This window comes from Cyprinus carpio, chromosome B8, assembly GCF_018340385.1.
Source record: "Cyprinus carpio isolate SPL01 chromosome B8, ASM1834038v1, whole genome shotgun sequence".
Taxonomy (NCBI): Eukaryota; Metazoa; Chordata; class Actinopteri; order Cypriniformes; family Cyprinidae; genus Cyprinus; species Cyprinus carpio.
In genome coordinates this window covers 25,465,457-25,490,229 of record NC_056604.1, presented here as the reverse complement: position 1 = coordinate 25,490,229, position 24,773 = coordinate 25,465,457, and the positions used below count along the sequence as shown (strand labels likewise).

General features: G+C 40.1%; 2 pseudogenes; both read left to right on the top strand.

The window, feature by feature from the left end:
* Window positions 1-284: 284 nt before the first annotated feature.
* On the top strand, window positions 285-4,549 carry LOC109071241 (annotated as a pseudogene).
* Window positions 4,550-4,734: 185 nt separating this feature from the next.
* LOC122138185 lies at window positions 4,735-5,575 on the top strand (annotated as a pseudogene).
* Window positions 5,576-24,773: the final 19,198 nt, after the last annotated feature.

Below are 24,773 nucleotides of genomic sequence, written 5' to 3'. Positions count from 1 at the left end.
AGCATTTACACTTACCTTTTGTGCTTTACTAATTGTTTCTTTTTCAAAGTTTTTTGTTCAACATCTGAATTCAGATTGGAGGGAGATTACTTACTGGGTGGCCTTTTTGCTTTACATGAAATTGACCGTGTGACACCTGTTTTCACCCCGGAGACCACTGAATGTGTCTGGTAAGCAAGGATCTTTTACCAGTCTAGGGTTATCAGTAATTTAAATCAAAGCAGCATTTCCTCAAAGTCACATTTCAATTACATGCTATTAACTTCCACACTTACGTTTTTAAGGCACAGTACCTCAAAATCTGCCTATAAAATATTGCAAGTAATGAGGTATGCTGTTGAAGAGATTAATAATTCCACAACTCTTCTGCCCAATGTTTCTCTGGGCTATGAAATTTTTGACCATTGTTCTGACACAAGGAATTTCCGTTCAGTCTTAAGTTTTATCTCAAATAATGGCTCAATAAGACCTAAAGAAAAACTCAACAACTATCAGCCTAAAGTGATTGCTTTAACAGGACCATTTGGAAGCTCAAGAACTATAACTGTTGCACCACTGATCACAATGGATCTTATACCAATGGTAAGTTATGTTACTTTTTTACACAGTTTACATAACAAAATACTTACTGTATTTTGTTAAGAACTACCAAGTTATAATGCTAATGAGTTAGAGTGTTTTCTTCTCTTTCAAAGGTGAATTATGGAGCTGCTAGCTACGCATTAAGTAATAAACTTCAATATCCTTCTTTTGTGAGAACAATCCCTAGCAACAAAGACCTGATAGAGATGATTATTCACATCATACAGTGGTTTGGATGGAACTGGGTTGCCTTTCTTGGTAGCCAAGATGATTACAGTACAGATGGACTAAAGCTGTTTAACAAGTATATAAACAATACTGGCATTGTTTGGCCTATCAAGAGGGTCTAAGTCTAAATGCAAACTACAGTCCTAACACTTAAAAAGATTGATAAGCTCAACATCAATGTCATTGTAATTTTTGCTTTGACACAATATGCAAGCAAAAAATTATCAAAAGCAGCCATAGCAAACAACATCCAAAGACAAAAGTATGGATTGCAAGTCCATCATGGGCTTTGAATCAACAGCTTCCAAGAGAGCCAGGAATCAGGGAAATTGGCACAACATTGGCATTGCAGATAGGCTGTTGTCATTGCCAAGATTTAACGAATTGTCTACAATTAAAGCCAAAGGAACAGCTGATGCAGGCCATAATGACAAAGCAGTGAGTGATGTCCGGAATAAGAATGAGACATGTAATCAAGATTGTGATTACTGCTCATTGATGACTGCAGAGGAGATTATAAATGAGAGTCCCACACACGCCTTTGCCGTCTATTCTGCCATATATACCATAGCTCATGCGTTACATAAGGTTCTTCAGTGTGACATGAATGAATGCCACAAAAACCATAACAGTTAAAGCCGTACATGGTAAGTGAATTCATCTGAATCCATGACAAGTGGAATTATTATTTTAATTTAAATTATTGAAGTAATAAGTTTTAATTAACTGAATAATTAATCATGTTTATGTTTAATAACATTGCATGTTAAACTGTGTTATTGCTTTTATTATTATAATTTTTTTTTTTTTTACAATAGATCAATAAATAAAAAAAAGTAAGATTATATTATTAACGTTATTGTGCAGTTATTATAAATTTTCTTCTTTTTTTCCCCATTTTTTATTTTTATTTTATTTTTTAATTGAACACAAAACAGCTTTTGGAAAAAATTAAGTTGTTGAATTTTTCACTCAATGGCCGTCAAGTGAAATATGATGAAAATTATGATCCAACCATCCGTTATGCAGTTGTGCTCTGGCGCACTCATGTGAATCCTCCACAGTTTGAGATGGTGGGCACATATGAAAAACTTCCAGAAATTACTTTTACCATCGACAACACTCGCAAGCTCTGGCATAACAATGGTTCTGTAAGTCAATTTTTGTTGAACCTTCATTTAAACATTTAGCTTTACAATTGTATATATTTCTCTTAACGAAGATCAATTAAGTTTTTTTCTAATTAAGTTAGTAACACATGCAGCAGATATCAATTTGATTCCATTTGAATAAAGACTACAGGGCTTTATTTTAGCTGTCAGTTAACAGTTGTGAAAGCAGAATCTAAGAATATTTTGTGTGTTCAGTTTTCAGGCTGTGTTAATTTATTTAATACAAATATCTAAATTAATATAAAAAAAACTGTAAAAATGTTAATTTCAATAACACATTTTTCCCTCTGGAGTCTAAGGGTATTTTTGGGGCCTGGAGAGCAGTTTTTGTCATGCCCTGACATTTGTGCTTTTTTCAGTTTTCTTATAAATATCTAAATGGCTAAAGTCTAATCTCACTGTAATCAGCACAAACTAGGCTATAATAATATGTGAGCAGCATTTTATGTACATGATTGTGTTTTTGAGAAAAAAAAATGTTATGCGTGGGTTAGTGAAAAACTAAAAATGTTAAATCACTTGAATAAGGCAATAAAAACACATATAGAAAATTGGTTCCCAGGAATTTGGAGAACTGGAGCTTGTAGCCTAGAATTTTTTTTTTCTAAATGATGTGTGAAAAATCATCTTGTTTTACTCATCTTACAGAAAACAATATATTGATTTAAATTTTCTAAGACACTTTTTGTTGGTAAAAGTCATATGCGAGTAGGCGTCAACTATCATGAATTCACACCTGAGAAGACAAAGGGCCTGCATAATGAGCTGCATAATGAGCCATTCAGTCAGCTGTGTCACTGAGAGGGATGAGTTACAAGAAAGAATGTGAGGACAAAATAAATGTATATAATTTTATGTTTGTAGTTTATTTAGAATATATTTAATTATCCCACAACATAATTTAATATTCACTTGTGAGTGCAGTTAAACAGTTTATTAGGAACAATCAAAGCTGACTGACTTTCAAACTGAATTTTTTGCATCATTACTCCAGTCACACAATCCTTCAGAAATCCTTTTAACAATCTTATTTTCTACTAAAAAAACATTTATTGTTATTATTATTATTATTATTATTATTATTATTAATGTTGAAAAGAGCTGAGAATATTTTTTTTAGGTTTTTTAGGGGGGATAAATTGAAAGAACAGCAATGATTGTTACATTTGTTACAGTTACATTTATTGTTACATTTATATATGTACATCAAGCTTTTGAATGGTATAGTAGTGTATATTGTTATTGAAACTTCATAATATTTCACTTGATTATACATTTAGTCAGGAATTATAGTTTGGAAAGTCTTTGGAAAAAGTCTAACTAGTAAAATGTTTACCACGTTATGTGAAAAACTAGTACAAGTATATAAATAAATAAAAAGAGACTTACTCATGTTTATGATCACTCTGATGAATAAAGTGCCTTCATTCTTTTTTTTTCTGAGGAAATCCAAATCTCAAATCCTCAACCACATCACATCTTTTTGGGGTGAATTATGTCTTATTCCTCTCATCGCGAAGCAAACAGTAAAATAAAAAAAACTTGAAGAACAGTCTCGCTGTTGTCTTCTGTTGTGTGGGCGTATTCAAAAGCCGCGCGCTTCAGTGAAACATTTGAATCTCAAAAGCGCGCTCGGCGCGGGGGCGTGGTCGCATTAGAAGATAATGAAGAGAGACGTGAAAAACGGACATCGCGTTGTTTTTTCATATGGATTACTTTATCACAGAATATTTGTTTTCAGCAGCACTCGTTTAGTTTAAAAGTAGACATGTCAGGCTTTCTATAGATATCCTCTCTCATGTCTCTTCGTTGAGTATTCACTGAGTTACAGTTCATTTTAATGATCGCATTTGTAACTGACGATCAGCGCAGACAAAGGCTGCAGACAGCACTCCTTGTTTGTTTATCTTTATTTTTATAAGTGCACAAAGTTTTTGTTGTTATTATGTCTGTATACAAAAAAAGTAGACCCTTTACAGATTCGATTGATGTATTGCTCTTCTCTGTACGATCAAATCTGAAAGTGTAATTTAAGTTCTTTTCGGGGTTATCAGGAGAAAATACCCCAAAACGCGTATACGCGTTAATCGACTCCAGAGGGTTAATTTCAATAACACATTTTTCTGTTCCTTAAAGGATCCTTTCTCAAACTGCTCTGTTGAGTGTAAGGCGGGATATTCAAGGCAACCTGAAGGTTTTCATAGTTGCTGTTTTACGTGTAAAAAATGTCCACGTAACAGCTATGTAGATTTTTCTAGTAAGTACCTTAGGAGGTGGTCAAAACATCTAAAAAAACATTCTACTGACTTCCATTTTTTTGTCCATATAATGGAGGTCAATTGAAAGGACTATCCCTTTAAGCTTCTTCAGCCCATTCTATCACCTTAATACTTCACTGGAGTTATTGGTGCTTTTTAAGTGTGATTTGAAAGCAACATATTTTCCCACATTCATTTATTTTTATTATAACTTTTAGCAAAATATTACTACTAAACATTAAAATATATTATTTAACTGTTGTTGTTTTTTTTTTTTTCTTCTCAGGGGACCCCTATACCTGTTTTCCATGTGCAGAGAGTGAATGGTCTGATGAGGGCAGCACGACATGTAAGACACGCCTTCCCCCCCCCCCACCCCCCCTGTTGTCCTATCCTCAGTTCACAGAAATCCCCTCCATCATTGTCATGATTTTCAACTGCATGCCTAATTATTCTCTTTTTTTTTGCATTTTGCCTTTTGCTTTCAATACGATACACCAGTGGTAAAGTCTGCTGGTGGCAGCATGTGTTTCCTGATGTTGGCCAGTTTGATTTTGTCTAGTGTAAGTGTAGTCTTTTTCTTTGGAAATCCCACATCTGTATTTTGCCTCCTGAGAAATGTCATATTTACATTTTTCTTTACTGTTTGTATTTCCTGTTTGACTGTCCGTTCCTTTCAGATTGTTTGTGTTTTTAAAATGGCTGCTCAGTTCCCTAAGGTGTATAGTCTTTGGGTAAAACACAATGGCCAGTGGCTCTTCATTGCATTTTCTTCTTTCGTACATTTAATTTCTTGTGTGATATGGATGACTGTCAATCCTGTCAAACTCATTGCGGACTCATGGACTTTTAATGACCAAATTATGCTCATTTGTGAAATGGGTAACACTATAACATTAACCATAGTCTTGTTCATAAGTTGGTTTCTGGTTTCCTGTGTCTCCTGTTTTTCTTACATGGGAAGAGATTTGCCGAAAAAATACAATGAGGCCAAACCAATACAATAAACTTTTAGTCTCATGTTTAGTACTATCTGACCTGGATTGCATATTTCACGGTATACCTCTCTATCAAAAGCAAATACATTGTCATTTTAAATGCAGTTGCCCAGATATCCAGTGTAAATGGAATTCTCTTTAGTTATTTCATACCAAAATCTTACATCATAATATTTCAACCACATAAAAATACTCCCACATACTTTCAAACATCTATTCAGAATTATACCCAAACCATTAGTAGGTCTTAGACATCAGTCTTTGTGTATAGAGAATTACCTCTTAAACTCTGTGTTAGTGGTTTAGATTATTTGCTGTTATGTTGTAACCATTTTAAAGAAGGCAAAGTAGAGAATGGAAATCTATTCTTGGGTTAAGTTAGCAATTTTCTTTTTCTTTTTTAGAATAAAAGAGTAATTTACATACTTATAAAGCTTTAAATAAATGTCATATAAATGATATGCTTTCCTTGTATTGTATTGTATTTATTTATTTTATTTTTACTTGTAATAAGGAACATTTTCAAAATGAGTTAGTGTCCAAGTAATCCATATTGATGTGGGAGGTGTGGATCAGCTATTTTGTATATTTTGTCTATTCAAACTCATATTACATATTTTGCTGTAAAATTCAATTCACTCCATAGTTTTACATTGTATTGTTTTTTAATTATACATTTAATATATACATAAAATTATATATACCCCCCCCCAAAAAAAAAAATATTACATCATATTAAATCATTTTAAGCACCATTTTAGAAAAGTGTAAAAATATGTTATTTTATTCTAAATACAATACATCCAACAGTATTAATTTACTAAAAATAAAAAATAAAAATAAATCCATGTTTCCACATTTCCAAAAGTTACACGTCCATCTTCGTAGGGTGGCCATATGCGCCGTTCATACGGGACACGTCCCGGCCAAGATTTTAATATTGCTGAAAACATTCAAAGCAGTTTGACCAATAACATGCAGGTATTGTAATCGACTAATCCTGGGGCTGTGCATGAGAAGGTGAGATCTACAGGGACCGATCAAAGTGATGCAAATATGTGCACGTGTTTGTTTGATACCAAAGTAGTTATAATAGTTCAAAAAAACAAAAAGCCATCTGCTCTGCTCTCTCTATATCTCACAAAAATAAAAAACAACGTGTCCCGTATGAACGGCGCATATGGCCACCCTACATCTTTGCCACCGCAACTGCAGAATGAATAGTGTGGTAGATTGCATTGTGGAAAATAGTATGTGCACTTCTAATATCTATTGGAGATATAATGTCAGAATTGTTGAGTGACAAATCTAAATTGTCACATATGCAAAAGCATTTGAACTGATGCATATATGAGGTTGCAGGTTAAGCAAATTTTAAAAATGTAATGCATACAGTATGTGAATAAACTTTCTGTGTCAAATGCATTGGATTTTCCTAAATGGCCTAAAAATGGCACCATATGAACTTATTGTTTCAGTTCAACAATTAAATTCTGCAAATAAGAACATTTGCCTTTTGGTAAGAACATTTGCCAACAGACACTGACAGGGTTTAAACACAGTTGGCACATTTGAGCTAATACAAAATGCCCAGGTGGCTATACATTTGAATTCTCTACAAAGTACACATTAAAGTACATTATAAAAATAATAGTAATAAAAAACAAAAAAAACACCCAACGTAAAATAAGCATACCAATATATTACATCACCATTGGGAAGTTATTCAGTCCTTCCATGCCAGGTTCTGTATTCCCAGCTCTAGCAGATGTGTCTCTCCTGCCCTAAGATAACTGAAGAAGGGGTCCCGTATTTTATAGAATTTAAAAGGTTTATCTTTAATGCTGTTGAAAAAGCTTCATATGGAATAAGGCCTTTGGCCGTGTTAATCCACTGTGCTATTAATGGGGCTTGGTCTGTTATCCAACAAACAAGTATGCATTTGCGGGCACAGTGGAGTAGGATTTGAAGAAGGTGGGCCCCTTGGAATTTGGACGGGAGTTCTTGGTTCATACCAAGCAAACATGTCTTTGGTCCTAATTGTAATGAGCAGCGAAATATAACTTTAACGAAATATATACTTTCAAGTTCCCTTAGGATCCCCATCCAGAATTGTTGAATTGTCGAACAGCTCCAAAAAAAGTGGAAGAGGGTTCCTTCTAGTCTTTTACATTTATTGCAGAGGTTGGAGAATTTTGGGTTTACTTTATGTCTTCGGGCTGGAGTCACATTCAAACGATGAACAATTTTAAATTGCATTTCCCATGCTGAGTTGTTGGCAAGATAGAGGGCATCTCACATATGGCTTCCAAACCAGCTGTCTGAATTTCTTCCCCAAAGTCCTTTTCCCATAACACCCTGGTTTTATCTGAGTTGTCTGTGTTTGCCTTTATCAAAATAGAATAGAAAGTTTTGGATGCAGATCGAGATGATGTAAGTTTATTTAATTGTTCCTCAATTGGGGATACGCAGAAACCATTTGAAAACATATGGAAACAATTGAGAACATATTTCGCAGTAAATTGTTCAAAGGTCATAAGCTGTTTATTCTCCATCAGATCTCCTATGACATGTATTCCTTTGTCTTTCAAATGTATTAGGCCATCATTCATCCCCGGGGGGAAATCTGGGTTGTTATGCAAGGGTGTGAGTAGTGAAAGGTGGGAATCGAACCATTCTGTTTTGCGTACTAATCTCCATATTTTAATCATATTTTTAAGAATGAAATTATCTTTAGTTAAAGTTCTCTGTTTTTTAAGCGACAAATATAGTAAGTTCCGTAGAGGGATTGGCCCAAGAGTTGTGGATTCTGCGCTGATCCAAGTTGAGTTTGGATCATTCAAGTGCCATTCCAGTGTAAAACGAAGTTGGGCAGCAAGCTGATATAGCTTAATGTCCAGGGCCGCTAGACCTCCACATCTACTCAAAAGTGTTTAGAAGCTGTATCTCAGTCTAGGTCTTTTATTCTGCCAAATAAAGGAAATAATGGAGCCACGCAACTGTTTAAGTGCTTTGTTAGGAATGAGAACTGGTAGCATTTGAAATGGGAATAGAAGGCTGGGTAAAATATTAATTTTGACCAGGTGGAGACGACCTAATAAGGATAAAGGAAGATTACACCATCTATCTAGATCTGATCTGATTTTAGTTAAAATAGGGACAAAATTGCTTTTATATAGACTTTCCAGCCTCTGTGTAATCTTTATGCCCAAATACAAAAAGCCTGCAGGAGACCATTTAAATGGGTGAGAGACTGTAAGGTTGTGGGAGTGTGATTTAATTAACGGCATTGCTTCTGAATTTGAAAGATTTATTTTATACCCAGAGAAGGAGCCAAAATTAGAAATTGTATCAATAAGATGTGGAATTGATTGTTGTGGAGAGGTGAAGTAAATTAAGTTGTCATCTGCGTACAGCGAGATTTTATAAGTTTTCTCTTCCAGTCTAAGTCCTTCAATGGATGGGCTGTCTCTATTGGCCGCAGCCAGCGGTTCAATAGCCAGTGCGAACAGCAGTGGCGACATTTGGCATCCTTGCCTGGTACCACGTGCTAAAGTAAACTTAGGGGATTTAAGACCATTAGTAATGACTCTCGCTGTGGGGGAAGAGTACAGAATCCTAACCCATTTAATAAATGCACCACCCAAGTTAAATTAAGAGAGTACTGAGAATAAATATGGCCATTCGACCCTATCAAATGCCTTCTCAGCATCTAATGAGATGACTAATCCAGAATTTGCATACTGATTTGAATATTGAATTATGTTAAAAAGCCTTCTCATATTATGAGCTGAGAATCTGCCTTTGACAAAGCCTGTCTGGTCAGGATTAATTATTTTGGGAAGAATTGATTCAAGCCGAGTGGCTAATATCTTCGCCACAATTTTTGTGTCCTTATTAAGCAGAGAAATAGGGCAATAAGAACCACACTCCTCAGGGCATTTGCCTTTTTTTAGAAAAACACATATGTTGGCTTCTGTCATGGAGTCAGAAAGCTTATCAGAATCAAATGAATACTGTATCATTTCATGCATTAGGCTCCCTAGCTCCATTTTAAATTTCTGAAAAAAATCTGCACAGGGGAGTCTTGAAAATTATGCAGTTTTACCATCAACACCCTCTGTCTTTCTCTTGATGTGGGAGGATGCGAAGGGACACGATGCATGCGCTCTATCTTTATCTGGTGGTCCTAGAATTTAACGTTAAGCAGATTGGGCAGCCAGGTCCTGAGGAACGAGACCGGGTTCGTCCCTTCTTCCCCTTTGGGTAGGCCAATAATTCGTAAATTGCATCGCCTGCTCCTATTTTCCAGGTCATCTATCTTTTCCATGGCCGTGTCAAGCTATTTTGTTCAAGTCCGCGTTGTCTCTTGAGACCGTGTCTTCCACCGCCGATATATGCGTTTCAGCTTCAGTGACTCGGTTCTCCATCTGCTCAACATGTGTCACTACCGCAGACATTTTCTCTAGCACTGGATCAATCTTGTTATCCAAAGCCTTATCGACGCCCGCCAGGACTTCTGCTGTTATTTTCTTCACAAGTGCGTCCATGTCGCTAGGATTCATTGGAGCATCCGCCATTTTCGGAGAGGAGCGCTTGTTAAAGTTCGTTAATTCTATGATTGGAATTAAGTTGTTTCTTTGGCATGTCTTGTCACTTCTACACTTCTACATTTAATTTCAGCCCCTCAAAGATGATCTTGAGTTTAAGGAGGGAGATTTTCGAAGGCTTTGCCGGAGCTCGTCGTCAACACGGCTACTCCATTGAATGCGTCATGTGACCCCCCCCCCACCCTCTTGAAGGAAGTAAACATGGGACATGGGACAATCAGATTTATGCTATGGCCATTTTGGAACTCGGCTCTGCAGGCGGTGCTGAAGCAGTCTCATAAATCCAAACGTATTACTGTGTCTGTGAATGCCATAGGCTCCAGGACCCTCTGAAACTGTTTCAGTGGTACAGCATTTTTCCTCCTGAACGAATTCAGGCAGCTCAGCACTGAATGGGCATGCTCGTTCATGAAATGTGCCATCATATTGACAGAGTCCAACTCCAAACAGAGAAAAGAGATGCTCTGCATAGAGAGAGCTTGCTCTTTTCTCAGTTGACCTGAAACCCCAGATGATTGAGATGCCTGAGCACCATGTCCCTGTGCTCGTGAAACAGATCCAACGGCTGAAGTAATATAAGCCAGTTGTCAAGATTGAGTATCCGGATGCCCACCTCCTACGGAGACCATGGATCAATGGCAGACTGCAGAGCAATGGTGGCCCTAGGCCATGAAGCATTGACAGGCCTGGACTGTGGAACAATGGCAGACTGTGGACCATTGGCAGATCTGGGCCATAGAGCAGTGGCAGGCCTGGACCATGGATCAACAGCGGGCCTGATTCTTGGAGCAATGGTAGACTGCTGTAGCAGTGGCAGGCCTGGAGCATGGAGCAGTGGTGGGCCTAAATCATGAAGCAGAGGCAACCCACACAAAGTGTTGTGTGAATATGGTGTAGCCAGTGGTGATGGAGACCACCAAGTGGAGATGTTTCCATTAGGAGACTGGCCTCCTAATGGAAGGAAAGCTCAGTACAACAGAGTAGTCTTCAGGATGTAAAAAGTTTATTTTAATGGTGACTTATAATAGTGCAAGTTTCAGATATAACAAAAAAGTAATACATAAATTAATTTAAAGAACAAAACTAACTAAATAAATGAATAAATACATAAAAAGCAAAGTAACAAAACATATTTAACCCTCTGGAGTCTAAAGGTATTTTTGGGGCCTGGAGAAGTTTTGTCATGCCCTGACATTTGTGCTTTTTTCAGTTTCTTATAAATATCTAAATGGCTAAAGTCTAATCTCACTGTAAGCAGCACAAACTGGGCTATAATAATATGTGAGCAGCATGTATGTACATGATTGTGTTTTTGAGAAAAAAAATGTTATGCGTGGTTAGTGAAAAACTAAAAATGGTAAATCACTTGCATAAGGCAATAAAACACATACAGAACATTGGTTCCCGGGACTTTTAAGAACTGGAGCTTGTAGCCTAGAACTTTTCTTTCTAAATTATGTGAAAATCATCTTGTTTACTCACTTACAGAAAACAATATATTGATTTAAATTTTCTAAGACACTTTTTGTTGGTAAAAGTCATATGCGAGTAGGTGTCAACTATCATGAATATCATTGTGATTCACACCTGAGAAGACAAAGACCCACATAATGAGATGCATAATGAGCCTTTCAGTCAGCTGTGTCACTGAGAGGGATGAGTTACAAGAAAGAATGTAAGGACATAATACATGTATATAATTTTATGTTTGTAGTTGATTTAGAATATATTTAATTATCCCACAACATAATGTAATATTCACTTGCGAGTGCAGTTAAACAGTTTATTAGGAACTGAATTTTTTGCATCATTACTCCAGTCACACAATCCTTCAGAAATCCTTTTAATAATCTTATTTTCTACAAAAAACATTAATTGTTGTTGATATTATTATTATTATTATTAATGTTGAAAAAAGCTGAGAATATATTTTTTTTTTTCAGTTTTTTTAGAGGGGATAAATTGAAAGAACAGCATTGTTTGTTACATTTGTTACAGTTATATTTATTTATTACATTTATATTATTTACATCAAGCTTTTGAATGGTATAGTAGTGTATATTGTTATTGAAACCATGATATTTCACTTGATTATACATTTAGTCAGGAATTATAGTTTGGAAAAAGTCTTTGGAAAAAGTTCTAACTAGTAAAATGTTTACACGTTATGTGAAAACTAGTACAAAGTATATAAATAAATAAAAAGAGACTTACTCATGTTTATGATCTCTGCTGAATAAAGTGCTTCATTCTTTTTTCTGAGGAAATCCAAATCTCAAATCCTCAACCACATCATATCTTTTTGGGGTGAATTATGTCTTATTCCTCTCATCGCAAAGCAAACAGTAAAATAAAAAAAACCTTGAAGAACAGTCTCGCTGCGTTGTCTTCTGTTGTGTGGGCGTACTCAAGCCGCGCGCTTCAGTGAAACATTAGAATCTGAATAGCGCGTTCAGCACGGGGCGTGGTCGCATTAGAAGATAATGAAGGGAGACGTGAAAAACGGACATCGCGTTGTTTTCATATGGATCACTTTATCACAGAATATTTGTTTTCGGCAGCACTTGTTTAGTTTAAAAGTAGACATGTCAGGCTTTCTATAGATACAGGTCCTTCTCAAAAAATTAGCATATTGTGAAAAAGTTCATTATTTTCCATAACGTAATGATAAAAATTAAACTTTCATATATTTTAGATTCATTGCACACCAACTGAAATATTTCAGGTCTTTTATTGTTTTAATACTGATGATTTTGGCATACAGCTCATGAAAACCCAAAATTCATCTCAAAAAATTAGCATATTTCATCCGACCAATAAAAGAAAAGTGTCTTTAATACAAAAAAAGTCAACCTTCAAATAATTATGTTCAGTTATGCACTCAATACTTGGTCAGGAATCCTTTTGCAGAAATGACCGCTTCAATGCGGCGTGGCATGGAGGCAATCAGCCTGTGGCACTGCTGAGGTTATATGGAGGCCCAGGATGCTTTCGATAGCGACCTTAAGCTCATCCAGAGTGTTGGGTCTTGCGTCTCTCAACTTTCTCTTCACAATATCCCACAGATTCTCTATGGGGTTCAGGTCAGGAGAGTTGGCAGGCCAATTGAGCACAGTAATACCATGGTCAGTAAACCATTTACCAGTGGTTTTGGGACTGTGAGCAGGTGCCAGGTCGTGCTAAAAAAACGAAATCTTCATCTCCATAAAGCTTTTCAGCAGATGGAAGCATGAAGTGCTCCAAAATCTCCTGATAGCTAGCTGCATTGACCCTCCCCTTGATAAAACACAGTGGACCAACACCAGCAGCTGACATGGCACCCCCAGACCATCACTGACAGCAGTCACTTGACACTGGACTTCAGGCATTTTGGCATTTCCTTCTCCCCAGTCATCCTCCAGACTCTGGCACCTTGATTTCCGAATGACATGCAAAATTTGCTTTCATCCAAAAAAAGTACTTTGGACCACTGAGCAACAGTCCAGTGCTGCTTCTCTGTAGCCCAGGTCAGGCGCTTCTGCCGCTGTTTCTGGTTCAAAAGCACACGCCTGTGCACGGTGGCTCTGGATGTTTCTACTCCAGACTCAGTCCACTGCTTCCGCAGGTCCCCCAAGGTCTGGAAATCGGTCCTTCTCCACAATCTCCCTCCCTCAGGGTCCGGTCACCTCTTCTCGTTGTGCAGCGTTTTTTGCCACACTTTTTCCGTTCCCACAGACTTCCCACTGAGATGCCTTGATACAGCACTCTGGGAACAGTCTATTCGTTCAGAAATTTTCTGTCTGTGTCTTACCCTCTCGCTTGAGGGTGTCAATGATGGCCTTCTGGACAGCAGTCAGGTCGGCAGTCTTACCCATGATTGCGGTTTTGAGTAATGAAGCAGGCTGGGAGTTTTTAAAAGCCTCAGGAATCTTTTGCAGGTGTTTAGAGTTAATTAGTTGATTCAGATGATTAGGTTAATAGCTCGTTTAGAGAACCTTTTCATGATATGATAATTTTTTTGAGATAGGAATTTTTGGGTTTTCATGAGCTGTATGCCAAAATCATCAGTATTAAAACAATAAAAGACCTGAAAATATTTCAGTTGGTGTGCAATGAATCTAAAATATATGAAAGTTTAATTTTTATCATTACATTATGGAAACTAATGAACGTTTTTCACAATATGCTAATTTTTTTGAGAAGGACCTTTATATCCCTCATGTCTCTTCGTTGAGTTTTCACTGAGTTACAGTTCATTTTAAGGACGCGTTTGTAACTGAAGATCAGCGCAGACAAAGACTGCAGACAGCACTCCTTGTTTGTTATCTTATAAGTGCACAAAGTTTTGTTGTTTTTATGTCTGTATACAAAAAAAAGTAGACCCTTTACAGATTCGATTGATGTATTGCTCACTGGGAAGTCGTGGCCTAATGGTTAGAGAGTCAGACTTGCAATCCAAGGGTTGGGAGTTTCGAGTCTCGGGCCGGCAGGAAATGTAGGTGGAGTGAATGAACATACATCTCTCCACCCACAATAAAAACAACGACTTACCCTCCCATGAGCAAGGCACCGAACCCCCAACTGCTCTCCGGGCGCTGCAGCATAAATGGCTGCCCACTGCGCCGGGTGTGTGTTCACGGTGTGTGTGTGTTCACTGCTGTGTGTGTGCACTTTGGATGGGTTAAAAGCAGAGCACGAATTCCGAGTATGGGTTACCATACTTGGCTGTATGTCACATCACTTCACTTTATCTGTACGATCAAAACTGAAAGTGTAATTTAAGTTCTTATCAGGGTTATCAGGAGAAAATGCCTCATAACACGTATACGCGTTAATCGACTTTAGAGGGTTAATGCTCATAAAATAACATACACTGATACTACTAAACACAAAATTATGTGGGCAACAAATATCTGGCACTCAAAAATGCCCAGGGGCACATGTTTTTGTCAGACTTTTATCCCATAAAGACAAAAAAAGTTCAGGTTCCCTTTCAGTCGGTCACTTTTCGACGTACGTCTGAACTGACCTATGAATTGAGAAATCGCTTTGGGAGACCAAAAATCTATTTTGAGTGCAAGAAAAACAAGCCAAATGCACATTTTTTGCATGCGATAATTGCCACAGCTGCTCTGTGCTGAAGCACAAGTATTTAATGAGGCCATTTCCCCATATTTGCTTTTCACATTCGTGGCCAAACAGGTGCTGTTCCTGAATGTGTGTCTTCTTTGGAAAGTGGTGGAAGACGAGCTGCTCGTTTAGAAGGAGCCTCTGCATGTCTGGTGTGGGTGTGACAGTGTGGACAGTGTTGGTCAGGATTTCACGAGAGAACAAAAAAACAGCTGTCCTCACAGCTCGATGGAGAGTGTGCCTTCAACGAGTGTGAGTGCTCACAACAGGCTTGCACTATTTGTACTTTTGTGTAGCCGCAGCCATTTCCCCTGTGCATTTCAGCACCAGTAGAGAGCAAAGGCGGTTGCTACCTGGCCCCCGGTGATGGTCATGATTACTGCCTCACTTGTTTGGGCCTCGCACACGCTGAGGTGGTACTCATGGATGGTACATGTTCTCACTATGGTGTTAAGGTCATGACTCCAGTATCTTGAAGAGACTGGAGCCCCTTTCGTATATTCCCCGATCTAGTTCTTCTTCTGGGCCAGCTCAGAAGAAACCTACTTTGGTTAATAATCTAGGTGACTTGAGGATTACAGTGAGGAATACCCCACCGAGTCAAACTCCTAGGGCTCCCTGACTCCTCCATGACACTGCAACCAGTGGAGCCTCCAAGAGAGCATGCTGGTACACCTCGTGTGGCACCAGTTGTCACTTTGGGGATGATGATTTGACTGCGCTGCCCCTTTCATGTGTGGCAGCGTTGCCTGAGTCAGGCCCAGAGATGGCTACTATTCTTTCCCGGGCCACCGTGAGTGTTGGGCTCGAGTGGAACCCTCCACCGTGTCCCGAACCCTCACGAACCCACCCCTGCTCAGCCTAAGCAGCAGCCTCCACCTAGGCGGCAGGTGGCTGGCCGCAAGGGAAACGCCCAGCCCGTCCAGGCCCCTGCCAAACCAGGCGGCGAGCGTAAGGGCAAGCGGCCCTGAGACAGGTGACCCAGAGATGGGAGAATCTGCTCTCCGGGAGATGGTGTCCGGACCACTCCCTCCCCCAGAGGAGGGCCGGGTGGAGCATCCTTTGTTTCCTTTTGTTTTTGTTCCGCTGCTAACTCCACAGAGTCCAGCAGTACCCACATTTTTTTTAAAAAAAGAGAGGAATTTCCTCGATCACAAGAGGGCACGGTTTGCAGTGTGCGACGTGTTGCAAAACCTTGCTACTCCCTTCCCCCTCCTCTCTTCACCAGCAGGCAGCAGTTGAGGACTCAACCAGGACTTATCTCACACCCTCTGCCCCACACTCAAACCACACATTTGTCCCCCACAACCTCCTTCGGGCCTCCTCAGTGCCTCCTGAGTCAAGTGCATGTGTTCCACCTCGCTGCCCCCCAGCGTGTATGTCTGTGGTTATGCTGTTCCCGCTTGCACGGTGTTTTGGGAGCCTGGCTAGCACTCACCAGCCCCATCTCGCTGGCTCATCCATACCATCAGACTTGGCTATGCGATTCAGTTCACCCGGCATCCTCCCATGTTCATCCACTTCACTTCAATGTGGAGCAGTGATGCCCCCCTGTCTTACAGACGGAGATCGACATCCTACTGGCGAATAGAGCCGGTCCCTCCAGCCGATACGAAGGCAGGGTTTTACAGCGCCTACTTCATTGTGCCCAAGACAGGTGGTGGGTTGCAACCAATCTTGGACCTGCGAACCTTGAACCGAGCTCTCTGTACAAGCTACCGTTCAAGATATTAACACAAAAACACATTTGCTAGGGCATCCGTCCCCCAGATTGGTTTGCCGCAATCTGAAGAATGCGTACATTCATGTCTCGATTCTCCCTCCACACAGGCCATTCCTACAGTTTGCATTCGAGGCACGGGCTTATCAGTACAAGGTCCTACTCTTTAGGCTGTCTCTGCCCCTATCCTTTGCGTCTTTACGAAGGTTGCAGAGGCAGCCATTGTTCCACTCAGAGAACGTGCCCTTCGCATTCTTGACAACTCGCTGAGACTGTCTCGGGAAACAGTTGTGTGAACACAGGGGACATGGTGCTTCATCACATCAGCATGTTGGGACTTCGGGTCAACTGGGAAAAGAGCAAACTCTCCCCTGTGCAGAGGATCTCTTTTCTCAGTATGGAGTTGATTCATTCAGAGGCAGTACAGCAGCCCAAATAAAACCATATCCAGTCATTGTTGAACTGCTTGAATTCGTTCAGAGGCAGGATAGCAGCCCCACTGAAACTTTTTCAGAGGCTCCTGGGAAATATGACATCCGTGCTGGCAGTTATGCTTCTCGACCAAGTCCCGAGATTGACATGGCAGAGCGCCACACACCGGGTGTCTATCAGCTCATACTGTCACCAAAACTTTAGCCTGTGGTCAGACCCTTCGTTTCTATGGGCGGGAGTCTCCCTAAAACAAGTGTCGAGGGAAAGCTGTGGTGTTCATGGACGCCTCCGGCACGAGTTTGGTGGGGGGCACATACAACGGGCATGCAATGTCGTGTCTGTGAATGGGTCCTTTTCTGCATTAGAACGTCAACTGCCTCGAGTTGCTTGCAGTACATCCTTACACTGGGCCGCCTCAAAGGGCAGCTACATGGCAAGCACGTGCTGGTCCGTATGGACAATACTTCAACTGTTGCATACATCAACCATCAGGGTGGTCTACACTCCCACTGCATGTCGCAACTCGACCGCCATCTCCTCCTCTACAGTCAGAAGCATCTGAGGTCACTTCAGGACATTCACATACCTGGCGTGCTCAATCCTGCAGCTGACAAGCTCTCACGACAGCCTGCATTTCTGGGAGAGTGGCAGCTCCATCCCCCAAGGTTGTCCAGCTGATTTGGGACCCTCTTCGGAGCCACACAGGTAGACTTCTTTGCCACTCTGGACTCGACCCATTGCCAGCTGTTTTATTCCCTGACCGAGGGCACCCTCGGCACGGATGCATTGGCACACAGCTGGCCCCAGGGCCTTCGCAAATATGCATTTCCCCCAGTAAGCCTTCTTGCACAGACACTATGCAAAGTCAGGGAGGACGAGGAGCAGGTCCTGGTAGATGCACCATACTGGCCCAACCGGACTTGTTTCTTGGAACTTATGGTCCTTGGTCCATTCCTCTGAAAAAGGATCTGCTTTCTCAGAGATGGGGCACCCTGTGGCACCTACATCCAGACCTCTGGAAACATCATGTCTAGTCTCTGGAGGAGACACAGAGATTCTAGGTGACCTACCCCAATCAGTGGTAGACGCCATCACCTCCGCTAGAGCCCCCTCTACGAGGCACCTAGATTCTCTAGATTAATGCAGAGCCGGTATCTTCCCGTTTACTTATCCCCCAGTGACCAGTAGTGTCGGCTTGCAATGCAACTCCCACCCGCTGGGCTGGATACGTGCATCTATTTCTCCAGTAGAATTCCCCCAAAAAATTGCTAACCCTGTGAGCTCCTCTGTCACCCCCGGCAGTCTGATGCCAGGCCTACACTCACATGCGTTGTGGAATCTGTGTTGTGCTGGGTGTCGATATGTGTGGTCCTTGCAATGATCCCATATGTGAATTCTTCCACAGTAAGGCTACCCAGGCCGGCTAGCCCATATCTTTCCCTTGACAGAGCTCACTTTGTCATCTCTGCTGGTGTTCTTTCCCCTGGAACCACCCCAGAGACTTCCATATGTTGGTATTACCCATAATTGGCTACGTCCATATGTGTAACTCGCCATATTTTATTCCTAGGACAGGATGTGTCCCCCGCAGGCGTCCCCCTTCCTCTTTTAGGGCACGCTTTGTCCGGTGTTATCCAAAACATTGAAACAGCACCACCTACCAAAGTAGATCAGTAAAGATGGACACGACATGGACAGCAATCAAAGTGAGTAACTTTACAGATTTCAGTTAAATTTTTATTTATAACCCTAAAAACAATGAAAACTTGCGTAGCCATCGTGAGAACGCTAAGAAATAATAATTAATTACAATTGCTAGTTTTATTTGATTTTTATGTTGTTCTTAATATAGTGTCCATGATTTAATTAAGCTAAACTTGGTTGACAAATGACTATACTAAGTAAATTCTAATCAGAAACATTTTTTAAACCTAAAAAAGATGATAAAATATGTTGATTGTAAGAGTGTGTCAGATTTACCTGAAGCTTACTGTATTAGTGTAAAAAGCTGTTTGATACTAATTGTTTAACCATGTTAGTTAAGTATAAATCAGGTGCTTCCCAAACCTGTCCTGGAGGACCCCCTGCCCTGACACATTTGTATGTCCAAATCATGCCCTAATCAGGACACACCCAATTTAGTTCTTCCAGTCTCTATGTGATGAGCTGATGAGTGGAATCAGGGTGGTTAGATAAGGGAGACATACAAAAAGTGCAGGGGCAGGGCAGCCTCCAGGACAGGTTTGGAAGCACTGGTATAAATCATCTTTCCTAATTACAATCTGGGCTACTGCTTGGTGCACCACATTGCTATACAATGTGTTATAAGCCTGTCGTTTTGACAGTACTTTAGATTAATCTTGTTGGAGTGTTTTAAAGGCATGGTCAGGGGTTTGCCTTATGGATGATGAGGCCAGAAACGTACCGGTAAAAAGTTGGTTGCGATATTTGACATTTTTCAGCGATTCAGCCTGGAAATCTAAAATTAATCGGAAATCAATAGATCTTTAACAAATTTAGCACAATGAAAAGAAACAGACTGTGTTCTAATTGTTTTGAAATCTAGAAGAGAACGCTTTTGTGCAGTTTACAAGGCCTAGAGCAGGGATAGGCAACTCCGGTCCTGGAGGGCCACTGTCCTGCAGAGTTTAGCTCCAACCCAAATTAAACACACTCTGAACAAGGCAATCAGTGTTTTCGGGATTACTAGATAGATACAGGCAGGGGGAGTTTTTTGAGGCTGGGCTGAAGCTAAACTCTGCAGGATAGTGGCCCTCCAGGACGGAGTGGCCTCTCCCCTGCCCTAGAGGAATGTAATGCAAATTGTTTGACCAAGATGACATTCAGAAGTTTGAATAAATTTAATTTAGAATGCTCACGGTTTGATATGTAAACTTTCACTTGGTTCGTCTTGTTCCTTATTCAAAGGAAAATATTTACAGGCCATTCTTTTTACTCTCATATATAAATCAGGATGCCCGTATATTGACTTAAGTTGAACTCGGTTAACCATTCATTTTTAAAACATACCGTATTGCATCTCAACTTCAAAGGGTGTGTCTCGTTACTGGTTCATAGACGAAACATTTAAAATGTGGTTTTATTCACGAAACTATAACACAGCACAATGACATTGACATGTCAACGAATACATGAATCCAATCTAAAGTAAATATGCTCTTCTATCTTAACTTCAGATGGTATGTCTTCTTAGTGGTTCCTAAACCAACATGTAGATGTAGGTTTTATCTGACATCTACCTCTTGAACTCGTGTCACGTACATTCCGCCAGTACCACCTCACCGCCCCCCTCTCCTCCCTCCGAGTGCACCACTTCTCTTCTACTTCATTACTTCCCTCCCGTCTCAGTCAAACTGCATTCAAACTGCATTTCTCCCTCTTCTCTCACACTCTGTAGAATCCCTCATGTTACTCTCTATTCACCTCTCTGTCTCCACTTGTTTCCCACGTCTTACACTCCTCTTTTGGTGTCATCTCGTCTCTCCCGATTCCCTACTGTTACCTTATCTCCCTCTTTCTCTCTGTCATTTAGTCCCTTCGCCGTTCCTTATCTCCGCCTCGGCGCCGACCGAACTTCGGCTTCTCCTGAAGACAAAAAATTCCTTTTTGCTTAGGCATGTCCGCCTACGGTCAAAACAAACAAACAAAATCTCCCCTCTGTGCTGGTCTCACGCCGATACCGCCTCTCTCCCGCCGCCCATCTCGCACTTGACCTGATACTCGATCAGGACCCCCTCCTAACTGCATGGCATCGTTGCAACGCGGCCTAGAGGACTCACCATTGCGACGTTATCTGTGAATTCTGCCACCTTGCAGACACTATAGAGTAACAGCCCACGATGCTAACTGAAAATGAAAGTGCAAACATCAATTAATAAGAAAAAATACAAACTACTCTTTTATTTCAGCTTTAAAAGGGTGTGTCTTGTAATTGTATGTCCATAATGACATTTAGATGTTGGTTTTATTCACAAAATTGTAACACAATAAAAGCTATTGAATTGTTTAAAAACTGAGAAAAAGCTTCTGGAAGCTTCCCAAAGGAGTGTGCAGTACAGCTGCCCCCTAGGAAAAGGGGGGGGAATACATTGCAGTCGCGTTCCCTGAGTTTCATATTCAGAAATGTTGAATATAAATAAATTAAAACTACACTAAGGGTGTGTCTAGTTACTGGATGATAGAGCAACATTTACATAGCTGAGTCATCTTGCACGAGAACTATAACACGATGCACAATTACTCTGAAATGGCCAACAAATTACATCTTATTAATTTCTAATAAAGGATATTTCCACTTGCACTTATCTTGACAGTTGCTTAGGGTTGTGTATTAAGGTTTGTGTTTAATTTATTATATATATAGTAAATTACTTTATTTTGAATGTTTTATTAATAAAAATGCCATTCAATTCAAGCTCAAGAACATTCAGCTGAAACAAACTCTTGAAAGTTTTTCCAAATTTCAAATCCAGTTGACCAACGAGCTCTGGAAGACATATTGTGGGAAAATTACTACAAGTTTGTGGAAAAGTTACTACAGGGGTTTTAAATAGAACACACACCCTACTGAATAAACACATACTCTCATCCTTAAACCCTTATGTTTCTTTATGAAAATTTTAAATGTCTTTAAACACAAGGGGAATTTTATGACTTCTTGTGACAGACTACGAAGACTTTTTTTTTAAAACATGCATTTAGAAAAAAGGAGCCCTGCGCAGGCGCAGAAGGCCAGCAGTCCCCCACATTGCCGGTTAAGGAGGAAGAGGAAATGTCACGGGAGAACCCACGGATGTTTTGATTGTCTTTGAAGATGAAGATGGTGATGTCAAAGTCTCTCTGGAGACATTTATGCCCCTTCTTCGATGACACATATCATTCACTCCAACATGGAAGAACCACAGAGTACTGCTAGCCTTTGGTTTCGACAACACCTGCAGGGCCACTTTCGTTCCCCCTATGTCACAATCAGCAAACTCGAGCCTCCAGGAAAACAGTTATAAAAAAAAGTTGAGGGTTACCTCATGTGGCCAACCTTCAAATTATTTATCTTGGAGTCTCCAACTAACAACACAATATCTCCGGGCACAAATAGGATCCACTGTGTTTGAACAAAGATTAATTAGACGTATTTGACCATTTTGATGGCCTGCATTGACAAACTTAAGCACTACTATAGTAGCGATTGCAGGTAGGGAAAACTGGTTGTGTTGGGGGCGGCGATTCGCTTGATTTTCCAACACCATTGAAAAGCCATAATAGGAGCAGGTGTAAAGAACGGAGCCATCCTCTTCCTAACTCCGGTTTCTGCTGAAATGACATTTTTCCGCTGTGTCCGCTGATACGTTCGTCATTCTGCTGGCCACTGATTGACACCGCAGTCATAGAGGCCTCAAGCTGGTGTGTACTAAAACCTCCTGGGTTTTCTCGACCAGACTCAAGAAGTTGTCTCCATGAGGAGAGTCGACTGCCTCTTTAACAACTCATACATTTAATTATCTAGTTGCTCTAACTCAGCCTCTATTTCAAAAATATTCAGATGCGACAAATCCTTTGCAGATGGCAAGAATTGTGCTCTTTGCCGCTGCAGCCATGTGCCACCATGATCCCTTAAGCAGAGGAAAAGAAGGAGATGAGCTTCAACTGATGTTGATGGTGTTGAAATTATGCATCCAAGCGTTGATATCTCAGATCATTATTTAGTTTTGTGTAAACTTCATATAGCTAAAACTGTAAATTCTACTTCTTGTTACAAGTATGATAGAACCATCACTTCTACCACAAAAGACTGCTTTGTAAGTAATCTTCCTGATGTTTCCCAATTCCTTAGCATATCCAAAACCTCAGAACAAATTGATGATGTAAACAGAAACTATGGACTTCTCTCTTTTCTAGTATTTACATACAGTTGCTCCTTGACGCTTAAGGAAGGTTAAGAAAAACAGTCTGACACTGGTATAAGAAGCACACTCGCACCATAAAAGAGAGAGCCCGGCGAGTCAGCTGGAGGAAAACAAAATTAGGGTAGTTCGTTATGCTGGAGGGAAGTAACCTATCCTACAGAAAGCATTAAAAAACTGACTAGGATCTGATTACTTTTGTCTCTATTAGAAGAAAACACACTAACCCCAGGTATTTATTCAATACAGGGCTAAATTAATGAAAAATAAAGAACACAAGTGTTGGACATTTCCCATTTTTCCCAACATCACAGCACAGTAATGACTTTATGAACTACGTTACTTCATAAAATCGTACTATTTGAGATAAAATGTAACCATGCAGCCGGTCAGCTACCAGTTATCACATCCGACAGTGCACTATAGCATCCCATGAGGAACAGTTCCACTCATTCTCTACTATAGTCGAGAGCAAGAATTGTATACTATAAACGCCCTGGTAAAATCATTCTAACAACCAACCAACAGGTCCCAGGGATTGACCCTGATTCCAGCTATAAACTCCTCTAAAAGACGGTGCTTCCAGAAGTCATAGAACCTCTTCTGACTATATTAATTCCTAATTGTTTATTAGGGATATGTCCCAAAAACCTTCAAACTGGCTGTTATTTAAGCCCTCTGTCATCAACAAAACCACAACTTGACCCAAAAGAAACTAGTTAATTATAGGACCGATCTCGAATAGCCCTTTTCTGTCCAAGATAGCAGACAGAAGAAAAGGTAGTATCCTCACAATTATATTCCTTCTGTAGGCAAAAAAAGGGAAATCTGTGAGGATTTCCAGTCAGGAGTTTAGATCGTCCATCATAGTACTGAAGAATGCTCCTCCTTAGAGTTACAAATGGACATGATTTAAACATATGATCGTGGTTGTAGAATCTCTATAAGTTTGTGCTATTGGATATTAGGATTGAGTTTCGGAAACTATTGACCACACTACCTCTGTTCCCATAGGACTAGAACACTTTGTTGGCCATTAATGGCGAGTTGCCATTCGCATGGTGTAAAATGGACTTTATATGACCGTCATCAATTGAAAGCCGTGAAGAAGAGGTATATATCGATCACAAGTGCAGTCTGGAGTACCTCAAGGCTCAGGACTAGGGCGTTACTCTCATGCTTTAAATGGTACCCTGTGAAATATCATCCGGAAACACGGTGTTGCTTTCACTGTTATGCTGATGATACTCAGCTTACATTTTCTTCGCGGCCGCGCGAAATACAATGTGAAAAACTAAACGGAATGCAGAGTCAATATAAAACACTGGATGACGAGTAATTTCTTACTGCTAAATTCGATTAAAACAGAGGTGTTAATATCGGGACCTAAAAGCTCTGCATTTAAAACCTAGACCGCTGCTAAAGACTTGAGGCTGCTCTGTCAATACTTCCTCATCAGTTAGGACCTAGGGTGCTTATTTGACAGCAACCTTCTTAGAAAGCCACGTTTCTAGCATTTGCATTTTTCCATCTCAAAAATATATCTAAATTACGGCCTATGCTCTCAATGTCAAATGCAGAAATGTTAATCCATGAATTTATGACCTCAAGGTTAGATTATTGTAATGCTTTATTGGGTGGTTGTTCTGCACGCTAAGTAAACAAAACTTCTTACTAGAACCAGGAAGTATGATCATATTAGCCTGGTTCTGTCAACACTGCACTGGCTCCCTATCAAACATC